Below are 12,014 nucleotides of genomic sequence, written 5' to 3' on the forward strand. Positions count from 1 at the left end.
TTCTGGCACTTAGTCGTCGTGATCTGTGATCGTCACGGATATTGAAGGACACAGCAATGTACCAGACGCCGACATAAACTCTACAAATAGACTTAAGTAGGAAACATATACACGCAATCATGAATTCGCAGGTACGACATGTTGCCGCAAGCTGTAGTCAATGTCTGATTTTCTGATGTAAATCGTAGATTCAGTTCCCTGAATGCCAGATCGGTGTGCTTTCCAGTGCAGTGATTAAATAATTCATAAGTTCAATAAATTCAGTTATAACTTTAATACTTAGTGTCGTCTACATCATTTAATTGCAGTTTATTGTGTAACTGTGAATAATTATTTTCTTGATAGAATGCCGAAGCAAAAGATGATTGAGTGACATTATTAACAGGGAACAGTAATTGAACATTGTATTACGACGCTTTCTGTACATTATTTAGAGGATACGTTATCTCTGGATTTACAACGTAGGAGCTGTGGAATTAGCACCGTAGCAACGCATTAACGAGGGTATAATACTTCACAAATCAACAACCCCGCAAGACTATAATGTGGCATCGGCTTGAATAGTGGGACTAATAATTAGAGATATCATATTATCCACGTTTGAACATTCATTTGCAAACAGGCCATAAAAACTTCTGTTATTAAGTTTCGCGTAAGCTTACAAGCCCGTCGCGAACACGCGAAGGATATTTGGTTTATTGTTTCAGATAAAGGGAGTTGTTGCGGTACCGAGTGGTGCAGTCGCTGTGTGTAGCAGTAAATAAGACAGACTTCCTTCGAACACCATTGCTTCAATTATAAGCGAGGGTCGCTTATACATTTCGGCATGCTGCTCAATCGATACGCGGATATCTGTTACCGGGAGATAGTATCTGAAACGAACCAAACAAAGCGAGGAGTTTGTTTTAACTGTTACTGATCAGATTGTCGCGATCGACGGACGCCGAACTGTGTCAACCAGTCTTGAACATCCATTTCCATCGAGCCGACACACACACACAAACACCCCAACATCCATTTCCATCGAGCCGACACACACATACACACACACACACACACACACACACACACACACACACACACTCGCCACAGTGGATACTAGTGACTTGGAGTTGAGAATGACGCTATTCCCTGTGTCAGTCCGACGGAAGGATTTGTGTTAGCCGAATCCCTGGAAAACGTTACCTGGTATCACGCGTAGTGGCTCAAAAATGGCTCAAATGGCTCTGAGTACTATGGGACTCAACTACTGTGGTCATAAGTCCCCTAGAACTACTTATACCTAACTAACCTAAGGACAGCACACAACACCCAGCCATCACGAGGCAGAGAAAATCCCTGACCCCGCCGGGAATCGAACCCGGGAACCCGGGCGTGGGAAGCAAGAACGCTACCGCACGACCACGAGATGCGGGCATCACGCGTAGTGGCAACAGTGAAGTGCGGATGAGGTCGTGTTATGCTACGGGGTGTGTTTCGTGGTTAGCGTTTGGTCCCATCACAGCGCTTAAGAAAACGCTAAATGCGGAAGAATGTGAACACTTTTGCAACATTGTTTATTGCGTACAGTACGGGGGCAGTTCAGAGACGGTGACTGTGTCAGAATGTGTCACACAGTCATAGAGCGGCATGTGTGAGGCACAGGTTTGTTGGCAAAATTTATGAAACGGACTGGTCTGCCCAGAGTCCCGGACCTCATCACAACGAAACACCTTTAGGAAGAGTTTGAACGTCGTCCTACTCCAGATCCCAGTGTCCAATATCAGTACCTTCTCTGGTGCTGGCTCCATAGAGAATCGGACACCTGACTTGGAAGTGTCCCCATGAATGTTTATTGCGTCTATTAATATGACTGTCCGAATATTTTTGGTCACATGCCGTAGGCCGCTCTGGATCGTTACTGCTAGGTCTTTATAGTGGTTATTGTTTCAAATGATTTGTTACCAGCAGTGCAATCGTACAAGAGTAGATACTTGCCTGCTTAAGCGCTATATTTTACAGTATTTACGTTAAAAGTCAGCTACTAGACTCTGCACAAAACGTCGATCTTCTGCAGGAAGTACGAGTAATTAGTATCTAAATACCTTTTGGTGGTCGTGTACTGAGTCTTCTGTTTCGTTGCAACGATTTGATACATACCTAAACGATTAGACATCGAACGGCTATCAGGAAATACGCCCTGCATCGCCAAGGAACGCTTTTGTTCTTCGGTGTCGGCTGCTGTGTAGCGAACTCGTCTCATCAGCTGTGCTCCCAGTTGTATATCTGACGGACAATTTGGCTGTCTTTTAATATTCCGGAGACGGCGAGCAACATCTGGCGGCAGATCCATTATTCATCCGGCGGCGGGGCAGGCGCGGCCAGCGTCCGTCGGTCGCAAGTGTGGCAGATTCCGGAGCAGGCTGCAGGTTGCAGGCCGTAGGCTGGGCGCCGATACCCTTTCTCTGTACGCACCTCACGTCGCACGTTTCGCAAAAGACGATGCCAAGGGCTTGCTCGATTTGTCAGCAGAGCTGTCTTTTCTACGAGCACGTCCGGAATTTTGCGACTGGTAGAGAAGCTGTCATAGACAGACCATGAGCTTACTGAGTATCGGACGAGATTTGTGGCTGCATTTCAGACTTCCCTGGAGACAGAACTCAACACGTCTTTCGTATCAGAAAAAAATTGCAAATATGAAGGTAGTTTCAGGAGTGCTCCAAGGAAGTTTATAGCATCGTTCACTTTTAAAATTAATATTATTGACCTTGTGGGTAACGGTGACGGCTGCACGAGGCTATTCACGGAGGTGTTGTTGTCTGTAGGGAGGCTGGAACGTGACAACACTGCAGCGGAATGCAGGAAGACCTCTAGAGCATCGACGGCTGGTGGAGGGATTCTAAATTGACTGGGTAACTAAACAGATGCAGTGTATTCTGTATAAATATGAGAAGAGATACATTATATTCGATTATAGTATCGAACAAAATTCACTGGGAACAATTACTACCGTAAAATACCTAGGAATGACCATCAAGAGCGAATAGTAGGAAAATCAGAAGTAAAATCTTCAAATTTCAACCATATTTGTTAGTTATATGACTTGTTATTTGTACAAATACGCTGTAGAAGTAGAATATTGTTTTCACACTGCAGCGGAGTGTGCGCTGATACAAAAGTTCCTGGCAGGTTAAAACAGTGCCTCGGACCGAATATCTAACTTAGGAACTTTACCTTTCGTGGGAAAGCGCTGTATCGAGGTAAGTAGGAAGGAAATGGTGGAAGTAAAATTGTGAAGATGAGTTGTTAGTCGTGCTTAGGTAGTTCAGCTGGCAGAACAATTGTCCGAGAAAGACAAGGGTCCCGAGTTCGAGCCTCGGTCCGGCACACAGTTTTAATCTGCCAGTAAGTTTCACTGTATGAGCACTTTCTCTACTACTGCTAGGCGTGGGAGTATGAATATGATGAAGTGATGTAAAAATTTTAGAAAACGTCATGTTGGTATTTATTTCCTGTATTGAGTTGCCTTAGAACACTTTCAAAAGTATTAAATGCAGTTTTTCTAGTATTTGTGCTGCTCATTGTACGAATCAGACAGCGACAGTTAGCACTGCAGCGACCACATAATTTTCTCAATGTGTTTCTGGATCTAAGATCAAGCCACAGGGCTGAATATCACAGATAAATTTAACATCCTCCCCCGTATTGACGGCATAGAAATAAGCATATATCGCTTAGAGAAGCAACATAAAGGTTTAAAAACAAATAAATCAGCAGGTCCGGATGGAGCCCCAGTTCGATATTACAAAGAGTACTCTACGGCACTCTCCACTTACATTGCATTTATCGTGAATATCTCGCCCAGCACACTCAAGCAACTGGAGAAAAGTGCAGGTGACTCCAGCATATAGGAAAGGTAAAAGAACGGACCCTCAAAATTACAGACCAATATACCTAACTTCTGTTTGCTGCAGGATCCTTCAACACATTCTCAGCTCGAATACAATAAACTTTCTTCAGGCTAAGCATGTTATCTCCAAGAATCAGCATGGTTTTAGAAACCATCGCTCATGCGAAACTCAGTTTACCCGTTTCCAACATGATATGCTGAGAAATATGGATGAAGGGCAAAAGGCAGATTTCATATTTCTAGATTTCCTGAAAGCGTTTGACACAGTGCCCCATTGCAGACTGTTAATGAAGGTACGAGAATATGGAATAAGTTCACAGATATGTAAGTGGCTCTAAGACTTCTTAAGTAATAGAACCCAGCACGTTTTCCTCGACGACGAGTGATCATCAGAGACAAGTGCATCGTCTGGAGTGCCCCAGGGAAGTGTGATAGGACCGCAGTTGTTCTCTATGTATATAAATGATTTGGTGGAAAGGGTGGGCAGCAATCTGCGGTTGTTTGCTGATGATGCCGTGTTGTACAGTAAGGTGTCGAAGTTGAGCGTCTGTAGGAAGATATAAGACAAAATTTCCAGTTGGTGTGATGAATAGTAGCTAGACACAGATGTGGAAAAATGTAACTTAATGTGGATGTGTAGGAAGGACAAACATGTCATGTTCAGATACAGTATTATTAGTGTCCAGCTTTGCACAATCAAGTCGTTTAAATATCTGGGCATAGCGTTGCAAAGTGATGTGAGGTGGAACGAGCATGTGAAAACTGTGGTGGGGAAGACAAATGGTCGGCTTCGGTTTGTTCGGAGAATTTTAGGAAAGAGTAATTCATCTGTAAAGGAGACCGCATATAGGACGCTGGTGCGGCCTATTCCTGAGTACTGCTCGAGTGTTTGGGATCCGTACCAGGTCGGACTGAAGGAAGACATCGAAGCAATCCAGAGGAGCGATGCTTGATTTGTTACCGGTAGGTTCGAACAAACTTTGTGTTACGGAGATGCTTCGGGAACTCAAATGGGCATCCCTGGAGGGAAGGCGACTTTCTTTTCGGGAAACACTACTGAGAAAATTTAGAGAACAGACATTTGATGCTGACTTTAAGCTCTTATGGGGGCGTACAACAGTGGTTTTTCCCTCCCTCTACTTGCGTGTTGAATAGAAGGGGAAATGACAAGTAGTGGTACGGAGTACCTTTCGCCACGCACCTAACGGTGGCTAGCGGAATACCTATGTTGAAGTTGATATAGATGTAGATCCTCTCAGGAGTCGTATGGAGTAAAACAGTAGAGATTCAGCCATATATGTATGTCACATGTGCATATCTTCAACCAGTTCTGCTAAGCTCTTGGATAAATTTTAACTAAACTTGGTACTCGAATTACTAACTAGCAGGAAAGAAATACGGTGGCAGTAAACAATGCCATTCATTGGGATGAGAGTAGGGGATGATAAAGGGGAAGGAAGAGGTGGCAAAGAGAGAGGTATGAGGAGATGGATAGAGAGAAAGGGAGGAAGAAATAGAGAGGTGGGAGGGGGAGATGGACAGAGAGTGGCGGAGAAGGAGATCGACAGATGGACATAGAGGGGAGGGAGTGACACAGAGATCGTGCGTTATCTACCAACCTGTTCTGAAAGAATTCCTCCATTTTTGGCACGTGGATCCAGTATACAGACGTGCAACACAGTGCCGAGAACGCCATAACACTGAAAACGCATTTTGTTAAAAATTAGACTTTAGAATTTTTTCCACATCCATTCTTCAATTAACATACGAAAACACACAGTGCAATGTTTACACGTTTACGAGTCAGGGCTAAAGTCAGACACGGATCGAGTACTAGAGATGGATTAACAATAAATTAATGATCTGTGGTACACTGGCCAACTTGAGTGTTGTTTTAGGCTGTTGTCAATGCTTGTCAAGGCTAGGTCCACATCGTCGTCTAAGGAAAACAAAAAAGCAACAGTTAAAATATGTCAATAAATGACACAAAATCATGATACGAGTTCAGGCTTGATCGCTTTTTATTTCCATATGCATTTCGGGTAAGCCATAATCACAGAATCTATCAGACAAGAGAACAACAAACGAGAGGTTTATAAATACACTCTTCCAAACCATATAAAATAAAAATAAAGAGACACAACGCATTAAAAGGACACCAATACACGTTAGATCATAAGATTCCGATGTACATCTATGGTACGTTCCATCCATCCTACGTTATCGTGTGGAGAGAACTGACGAGATGTTGTGTACAGACGTCCTTTCAATGTAGATTTTCTTTACAGTTTATTTATACACATATGATCTGTATAAAAATAGTTATCATTTGAAAGTTTCAGGCATATTAAAAATCTGTGCCGGTACGGGACTCGAACCCAGAAACTTCACTTCCCCGGTCCATGCTCTTACCGACTTTAGCATTCAGTTTGTTCGGTATTGTTCGTTGAGTTTGATCTGGGTGGAAGTCACATCACATCTCTTCAAGTTGATCGTTGATTATTTTACTCAGTTTCTTTATTACAGAAGACAACCAGCCCTCTGACCGGACACGCTGAGCTACCATGCCGGCACCGACTGAGCCATCCTAGCACGATTCGTACAGTAAACTAATTAGTACAAATGTGTATATGTGGCCTACAGTTCATACGATTTGCAGGCCGATAGCGCACACAATTTTCTTCACTTAGCGTAACAGACAGTTGTGACTAGAGTAAGGGCATCTGGCTACAGGAGCAATATAAAAATAATTGACAGATTCTGCACACTGCACATTATTATTGGAGTCAATCACAGGATGAACAGTCATCACCGAAGTGTATTGCGCCCATTAGGCGTCTGAACGAATGAAACGCAGCAGTGATGAGTGCAAAACTGAATGTATTTGGTTTTGGCTGTAAATATGTTAACAGCGAGGTGTTCATTACCAAGAGAAATTTAATTGCACGCATTTTAGCAGCGTAATTCCTAAACAGATTTCAGTGTGTAGTTATCAATCTTCAGAAACGTCAAAACTGTAGGAAGTCTAAAACCATGCTTACAGTACTATTATTTCTGAGCTTTCGGCACTTTGTATCATACAGTCGATGCAGACGTTCTGTCGTTTTTATGAATGCTGCCCGCGCTGAGCAGTGTCCCGCTGCGCTAACAACAGAGGCGTTACCACAGTTCGACCAAAGATTGTACGATTAAAGACAGTCGCGTGTGAAGCACGGCGCGAACACAGCCGGAAAAATCTCTGGAAGGCATTTCCTATATTTGTTTATTGCTCGTAGCTCCCCCATAAACTACGCTTCGCCGTGTGTGTGTGACATGTTTCACATCGATGAGGAGCTCGTAACTCGCCACACAGCATATATTTCCGATACAACGCGACGCTCCCTCATTCCAGAGATAGCAACAGCTTCTTCCCCGTCGGAGCCAAAGAATTTGTCGCCGCGTCGTACGACATACCGCTGCTCGCCCGCGGCCAACCGTTAAAGATATTCGATACGGGGACTTTGGGAGCCAATATATATAAAGGCGCGGGGCAGGGCCCGGCAACAGCGTCGTAACTCGCGCGCGGCGCTGAATCACCGGGCCGTATTATCCGCGCCAGATCGCCGATCAGACACGGCGCATACGCCGCCCCTTCCCCGCGGCCTAACTCTGCCGCGGCTGGAGACAAATGTAAGACAGCGCCGAGGACAGGACAGGGGAGCCAGCGGCCTGGAATAAGCCCGTCCTCCGCGCCTGCCCATGTGGCCCAACTTGTACGTCTGCGACCGTATCCAGCCTCCAGCTCAACACAACGGGGACTTCAGAGGCACACAGGTGTACGTTTGCAAACGGAGCTGCAGTAGTCGCTACAACATGTACTGCCACTAGGTCTGTACTCCGCAGACCTGCTAATGATGTCTGACGGAATGTGCTTTACGTACCACTGTTACTCCCCACCCACCTCCGTCCTCTCCATTTCCAAATGTTTCGCTAAGAGAACGATTCTTAGAGCCCTTCCGTATGTACTCCACTATCTCTAATTTCACCTTCGTTGTGTTTTCGCGGGATTTTCATTGTCATTAAAGATAAGCCCGCCTCTCAAGTGGTAGTAGATACGTTCCTGGTTATTAAATTTAAGAGATTATTATAAATGATGGAAGAGATTTGGCCGGCCGGGTGGCCGAGCGGTTCTAGGTGCTACAGTCTGGAACCGCGCGACCGCTACAGTCACAGGTTCGAATCCTGCCTCGGGCATGGATGTGTGTTATGTCCTTAGTTTAGTTAGGTTTAAGTAGTTCTAAGTTCTGGGGGGCTGATGACATCAGAAGTTAAGTCCCATAGTGCTCAGAGCCATTTTAACCATTTGACACATTTGCTGTGGATATATTGGGTAAATGCAGAGCTAGTAGCGTTTTTCCGTAGGTTTCATAAGCCCCACAGGTATACATAACAGAGATGTTAGTGATCAATACTATGTTCTCCTTCGCTATTTACAACGGTCTATCAGCTCTGGGGTAACTTTTAGTAATCACTTGCTTTTGCGACGGAGAACTGGTCGAGTCTTATCTGGAGCATATTTTCAGCCTGATAAAAGTTCCTTCAAAGTGGCTAGAGAGCGGAAAATGTGAAACTCTGAGGGCATCAGATGAGGTGAGAGAGGTGGGTGCGGAATGATTTCCCAAACCAAGGTTTCCTGTGAGTCTAGCAGAACGCGGGCGGGCATTATCGTATAGTAGCGTCTCTCATCTGGTCTTCCTCGTCGTTTCTCTTGGACTGTTTCTGCAAGAAATCTCAATTGTTGACAATAAATGTCAGCAGTAATGGTTGCACCCCGGCTGAAGCAATTCGTAGGACATTAGACCGCCTCTCTTTCACCAGATGTGTGACATCTTTTGTGGATGCATGCAAGTCGTTATATGGGGAGACGCGGCTTTATTTGGACTCAACCATTCTTTCTCTTACGTTAATACAAAGACATCATTATCGTAATTAGTAACGATACGGGATAAGTTTAATCGGTGTTGTTCACGAATCAACTGATGACGAGCAAGCAGAGATTAATATACTGGTGTGACGTCGGTGGCATTTGTTACGTCATATACAAAAAAATTACATATATGTTTTATATATTTGTATTTTTAATTTATCAGCATGAGTTTTTCTTTTGTTTGTGCATGACTCTATGTCTCAGGGATATTATCTTTTCCTGTCACTTTTACTTACGTGCATAAGTAAATATGAAACGGATTCTTGAAGGGCCGCTGTTATTCATGCACCAATTTTACATTTTGAACGTAGTGACTAAAACATAGTTGCCGTAAACTGAATTGAATGTTATTTTGTTGTAGCAATTGCAGGCGCTATGGCTTCATCGTCACTCGCTTTCTCGAGATCTTCCAAACGGTTGGTTGTTGTATGTTCAGCTAAATGGATCATTTGGCCATTGACCTTGTGGGCTCACTCACTGCAGGCCGATCTGTTGATTTCCTCTTAAAGACGCGTCCATAAGCTTTAAATCACAAGTACCATCAACGAATGGAGTTGGCAGTTGACGGATCTTTGTTGCACTGTTGTGCAGACTGATGTGAACACACTTCGTGCACTACAACTTGCGCACCTACTCCGTTCCTTTTTTTTTCCTTTATTGTTATTTTCAAACCCGTACAAACAGGCAGGCTGTCAGCAGCATGTTACGCCGCTCTTCAGCCATAGAGTAGATAAATAAAGAACAGAAAGAATACACAGATGTGACATAACGGTGGGTAATAAAACAGTAGGCACATAAAGACAAACACAGAGCCGTTCACACTCGACGATAATCCACACTACAAACTGTTGTCACGACGCACTAACACTGAAGATGGCGATGGCACAGGTGAGCGATGGAGTGTGACGGGAACACTGAACACTTTACATGACGGCACACACGAGGCACTGATGGCAATGATCACCGGCGCGCGAATGTCCACTTAGCGTGTGCGAGTCCGGGGAGCTGCCAAGAGGGGAAGAAGGGTGAGGTGGGGGAGAGGGGAGAACAAGGATGCCAATGGCTGAGGATAAGGGGGGGAGGAGGAGAGGGACAGGGGAGGGGAAGCCCGGGGGAGGCGTGGGGAGAAAAGGAGGTGGGAGGGAAGAGGGAGAGAAGGGTGGGAGGGTGCCCAAAGGAGCAAAAATAACGGAAGAGGGAGGGAGGATCAAAGTTGGTAGGAGGGGTAGGTGGAAGGGAGGAGGGCATCATCAAGGAGAGGGAGCTGGCGCAAGCCACCTTGGGAGTGGGTAAGGAGGGTGGAGAGATGGAGACCGGGTGGGACGTGGGAATGCAGGCGCGGCAGCGGGCAGGGGTGGGAGAGGACTGGGGAGACGAGCAGGTGAGGAGGATCGAGTTTACGGGAGGTGTACAGGATCTGTATCCTTTCAAGGAAAAGGAGGTGGTGGGGGAAGGGGATGAGATCGTACAGGAGCCGCGTAGGGGAGGGGAGACGGATGCGATAGGCGAGGCGGAGAGCATGGCATTCAAGGATTTGGAGGGATTTGTAAAAAGTAGTGGGGGGGGGGCAGAGATCCAAGTCGGATGGGCATAACAAAGGATAGGGCGGATGAGGGATTTATAGGTGTGGAAAATGGTGGAGGGGTCCAGACCCCACGTACGGCCAGAGAGGAGCTTGAGGAGACTGAGTCGGGAGCGTGCCTTGGCTTGGATTGTCCGGAGGTGGGGAGTCCAGGAGAGGCGACGGTCGAGGGTAACGCCAAGGTACTTAAGGGTGGGAGTGAGGGCGATAGGACGGCCATAGATGGTGATATAGAAATCAAGGAGGCGGAAGGAAGGGGTGGTGTTGCCTACAATGATCGCCTGGGTTTTGGAGGGATTGACCTTGAGCAGCCACTGGTAACACCAAGCGGTGAACCGGTCAAGATGGGATTGGAGAAGGTGTTGGGAGCGCTGTAGGGTGGGGGCAAGGGCAAGGAAGGCGGTGTCATCGGCAAACTGGAGAAGGTGGACGGGGGCTGACGGCGGCGGCATGTCCGCCGTGTACAAACCTACTCCGTTCTTCGTAGTAATAGATATATTATCAGTAGCTTTATACACTATAAGGCGCGACCGCCTTCTCCTAAAATAACGCGGTTGTCGTGTAAGTTTTATTTTTTTTATTTTATCAAGGAAAGGACAGGTACTTTATCTCAGCTTCTACAGGGTGATCCACTGATAGTGGATGGCGCCAAATATCTCACGAAATAAACATCAAACGAGAAAACTACAAAGAATGAAACTCGTTTAGCTTGAAGGGGGAAACCAGATGGCGCTGTGGTTAGCCCTCTAGATGGCGCTGCCATAAGGCAAACGGATATCAAATGCGTCTTTTTTTAAATAGTAAGCCCCATTTTTATTACATATTCGTGTAGTACGTAAAGAAATATGAATGTTTTACTTGGACCACTTTTTTCGCTTTGTGACTGATGGCGCTGTAATATTCCCAAACGTATGGCTCACAATTTTAGATGAACAGTTGGTAACAGGTAAATTAAAATACAGTACGTAGGTACGTTTGAACATTTTATTTTGGTTGTTCCAATGTGATACATGTACCTTTGTGAACTTATTATTTCTGGGAACGCATGCTGTTACAGTGTGATTACCTGTAAATACCACATTAATACAATAAATGCTCAAAATGATGTCCTTCAACCTCAATGCATTTGGCAATAAAAAATGGGGGTTCCTATTTAAAAAAACGCAGTTGATATCCATTTGACCAATGGCAGCGCCATCTAGAGGGCCAACCACAGCGCCATCTGGTTTCCCCCTTCAAGCTAGACCAGTTTCGTTCTTTGTAGTTTTTCGTGTGACGCTTATTTCGTGAGATATTTGGCCCGGTCACGATCAATGGACCACCCTGTATAGTATGTGTGCAAATCACCAACAACTTTAATCTTGGCACAATTCAGTGCATCTTTACCCATACGGACACAGAGTCTAAGTCATTTACTTTACGATGATTCCTTGTCCTAATCTATTGATAATATATCTGTTATTGATAGTATATCTATTACCACGAAGAGCTTCCTTGGCGTGTGTCGCCATCTTGCCAAGCTGCTCACTGCTGCGCTCTCATGGCTTGTGTCTGAAATGCGGCTACAGTAGTACAAA

Source organism: Schistocerca cancellata, chromosome 5 (genome assembly GCF_023864275.1).
Source record: "Schistocerca cancellata isolate TAMUIC-IGC-003103 chromosome 5, iqSchCanc2.1, whole genome shotgun sequence".
NCBI lineage: Eukaryota > Metazoa > Arthropoda > Insecta > Orthoptera > Acrididae > Schistocerca > Schistocerca cancellata.